General features: G+C 36.4%; 1 long non-coding RNA gene across 1 annotated transcript; it reads right to left on the bottom strand.

Moving 5' to 3' along the window:
- Positions 1–1,484: 1,484 nt before the first annotated feature.
- On the bottom strand, positions 1,485–2,360 carry LOC107573170 (uncharacterized). The gene is made up of 3 exons (XR_001607458.1): positions 2,234–2,360; positions 1,921–2,139; positions 1,485–1,531 (listed from the first exon to the last, which is right to left on the bottom strand). It is a non-coding gene; the product is annotated as an uncharacterized lncRNA (long non-coding RNA).
- Between the last annotated feature and the right edge of the window lie 1,757 nt (positions 2,361–4,117).

Genomic DNA, 4,117 nt, shown 5'->3' with positions numbered 1-4,117 from the left:
TTATCCTATATAGTGCTTGCATAAAGCAAGTAGTGCATACACTTGTAGCTGTTATGTAACTTTGTAATTCATTGTAAGCCCCCATTTGAGGCACGCGCAAGAGCATGAACCCCAACCCCGTTATAAAAAAAAAAACAAGTGGGCTCCCCCAAAGTCCACGGTATAGTTCGAACACTGACGCGGACCTATATATACAGCACGAATGGATCTTTAACTGCTGCAATAGCAAAAAAAAACTCTTGATATTTTAAGAACAATTACAGAAGAATAAAATAAAGCATAATTCATTACCTTTTGAAACTTAAAAGGGTTCAATTTGAGCAGATGATTTTACCATTGCTGTCATCGTCAGAGCGCACTTCCACAGTACATTCAGCATCTGCCTCATATTCACAATCTCAGCCATATTCTCAAAACTATCGTTTTCAATGACTTCACATTCAATATTTTTATCATTGGCAGCTTATTCACCACATCCAGCATCAAATGACAGTGACATTTATATTTCATTGCGTATATTGCTCTGCAGTAAAGCCATTCAAACCACTTACATTTTTGCTGATGATATTCGTTTGTTTTATGCCTGCGGTAATTATGAGTGAAACGTCACGTCATTGTGTATCAAACAGTGCCACCTTGAGGAAAAAGGTGTGCATTGCACATATTGAGTCATCAGATATGTAAATATAGTTGTGCAGGAAGAAATACTTACACATTTACATACCTCGGGTCTCTTGCAACAGGATTAAAGTTAATTTTAAATATAATTTAAATCTGATCAAAATGATGAGTTAAAAATGTAAACCTGCTTATTTTTTAAAGGTTTGAAGTTTGTTGCAACAGAATTATTAGATAAACCTTGATATAATCTAGATTTAAAATTAATTATTGCAAACCATTCAGCTATAATTTGAGGAAGAAAAATGCACATTAGGCCTAATGTCTGAAGTGAGCAAGCGGCAATAGGCCTTACTGTACATACTGTTCTATAGTATTTATCGATATTTTAATTTGTGTGTTCTTATTTTTACTCTGTTCACTTGTCTTTAATGATGTTTGAACTTTAGTTAGGTAGTTTTTGCTGTGTTATCAAAGTAGGCCTACTTAAAGTGTTTGTTTGTTTTTTATTTAAGTTAAAATGTTAAGCAAAGTTACATTTGTTTTAAAACCTCCATTTTTATTTGTATTTTATTTATTTATTTACTTTTCTGATCCCAAAAAATTATCTGATCCGTGACTCGAAAACTGCAATATGATCCAAACCGTGAGTTTTGTGATCCGTTACACCACTAGTACGAAGTACACAAGTCTAGAAACAGGTTTTGCCTACATCATCTCGGTCCAGGCTTTGGCCAGAGCCGCTGCCTTCATCCTAACAAACCAAAACAACATTTATGATTTCATCATTTGGATGTTTACACCCTCAGTAAACTGCTAAAAGTTGTTCATCGCAAATCTGTAAGGTAGTTAAAAAAAACATCCTTTCATGACACTCTTCTTGCCGTTCTTCAGCCTGCCCTTCTAAACGCTCCTTTAAGTAGTAGAGAATAAACATAATTTCAATTGTAGTAGTCAGAATCTGCTAAGGGGTAATTAAATGAATTTTTTAATAAAATAAAAAAGTGAACAATTGTTTTGGAAAATTAAACAACATTTTGATAGACTTTTAAACAACTGAGAAGACCGTGATAAAATTACATTTTATAAAAATCATAAGTTCAATATCAAAACATCTCAAGATCACTCATAACCAAAATCAAAAGTTATAGCCAACATTATGTATATATAAAAAAGTCAAGAATAGAGAAATTAACAGTAATATTCAAATTAGGAAGTGTTAAAATCAGAATGTGTAGGTTGTGCATAAAAACGTCTTTGATTAAACAACATTAATCTCAAGGTATGGTCCACTTACAGTACCTTTGGGAGTAGATACAGAGCTGACCGATTTAGCTCTCCACTGGCTTTCAGCACAGATGTGAAAGTAGTGAAACATTAAGTCTTCAAATTTTTTTATGACAATCAACCCTGGCCAAGTCAAAATCAGTGCTGCCCAGTCTTGGAAAAGAAGTTTTCAGAACATCAAGGAACTCCTCGGCCGATAGAGACACTGGCACCTGATTTTTTTTAAAGCTTCCACTATCAAAAATGTGCATGAATAAAATCACTACAATATAATTATTTTTGCAGTATTCTCCTACAGTGACGATTTATGCATAATTTATTATCATACCCTTTTGGGGATGGAATGTTTCCAAATCAGGAACGAGGATGAGGCCAACTCTGAATGTTACATGCCGTGTTTGCACCCTCCTTCTCCTCGGCCCTCTAACAGGGTCAGAATTCTGTCTAAACATCCTCAGCCTGAAAGAAATGACAGAAAAAGTGCCGATTGAAACGGCAAAGCCTGATGTATTAGCCAATGTTCCCAAATCTAAATATATTTTTTTTATCAGAATGGAGTAGATATCCAATGGCAAGTGGTCCTGATAGTTAAGTTCAGGTTTATTAACATTTCAACATTACAAGTAAGGTGACCAATGACATTCATAAGGAAAATAAATAGCACTCTGATATTGCGCCAACTGTTGTACACAGAAGCAGTTCCGGGGGAATGACGTATGAGGTCAGCGTTGCGCATGCGCCCGTGCGTCTCATGAAAACCAACGTTTGTTTACAGGATCAAAAGAAGCAAAGTTTCCTTACTTTAGCAAAGGAAAACAAGTCTCCCCTTAGCTTGTACCGAAATCCCCCGACATTCTTCTTTACAAATCCTCGTTTTTGTACTTCTAATTAGTGACCGTTGTTTTGTTTTCGATGTTTTGCATGCGCAAAGCTGTCCTCATGCGTCATTCCCCCCGGAACTGCTTCCGTTTACAACAGTGAGCGCAAGCTAGAGTCAAGTGATTATTACATTTTGAACATGGATATTTTTCTTACAAAAACACATCGATTCGCTACAGGAGGCCTTTGTTCACCCCCCGGAGCCGTGTGAGACACTTTTTTTGTGGAAGGGTGCTTTATATTTCACGTCTTTTGAACCTAAGGAATGCAACACCCGCTGAGTACAACGATAGAGCTTGAAAGATCAAAGACAATTTTTTATATAACTCCGACTGGATTCGTCTGAAAGAAGAAAGTCATATACACCTAGGATGCCTTGAGGGTGAGTAAATCGCAGCTTAATTTTTATTTTTGACTGAACTAACCCTTTAAGCGTGCAGAACAACTGCCCAATAAAGCATTACAATAATCTAACCTTGAGGTCATAAACACATGGATTAACATTTCTGCATTTGACATTGAGAGCATAGGTCGTAATTTAGATATATTTTTGAGATGGAAAAATGCAGTTTTACAAATGCTAGAAACGTGGCTTTCTAAGGAAAGATTGCTATCATATAGCACACCTAGGTTCCTAACTGATGACGAGGAATTGACAGAGCAGCCATCAAGTCTTAGACAGTGTTCTAGGTTATTACATGCAGAGTTTTTAGGTCTTATAATTAACACCTCTGTTTTTCAGAATTTAGCAGTAAGAAATTACTTGTCATCCAGTTTTTAATATCGACTATGCATTCCGCTAGTTTTTCAAATTGGTATGTTTCGCCGGGCCGCAAAGAAATATAGAGCTGAGTATCATCAGCATAACAGTGAAAGCTAACACCGTGTTTCCTGATGATATCTCCCAAGGGTAACATGTAAAGCGTGAAGAGTAACGGCCCTAGTACTGAGCCTTGAGGTACTCCATACTGCACTTGTGATCGATGTGATACCTCTTCATTCACTGCTAGGAATTGATGGTGTTCATACAAGTACGATTTGAACCATGCTAATGCACTTCCATTAATGCCAACAAAGTTTTCTAGTCTATTCAAAAGAATGTTGTGGTCAATAGTGTCGAACGCAGCGCTAAGATCCAATAGTACTAATAGAGAGATACAACCACAATCAGATGATAAGAGCAGGTCATTTGTAACTCTAATGAGAGCAGTCTCAGTACTATGATACGGTCTAAATCCTGACTGGAAATCCTCACAGATACCATTTTCTCTAAGAAGGAATATAATTGTGAGGATATTATCTTTTCTAGCATCTTGGACAGAAAAGGGAGATT

Source organism: Sinocyclocheilus grahami, unplaced genomic scaffold (assembly GCF_001515645.1).
Source record: "Sinocyclocheilus grahami isolate Dianchi unplaced genomic scaffold, SAMN03320097.WGS_v1.1 scaffold1882.1, whole genome shotgun sequence".
NCBI classification, from domain to species: Eukaryota; Metazoa; Chordata; class Actinopteri; order Cypriniformes; family Cyprinidae; genus Sinocyclocheilus; species Sinocyclocheilus grahami.
The sequence above is the reverse complement of the archived record's forward strand: the minus strand, read 5'-3'. Positions and strand labels throughout refer to the sequence as shown.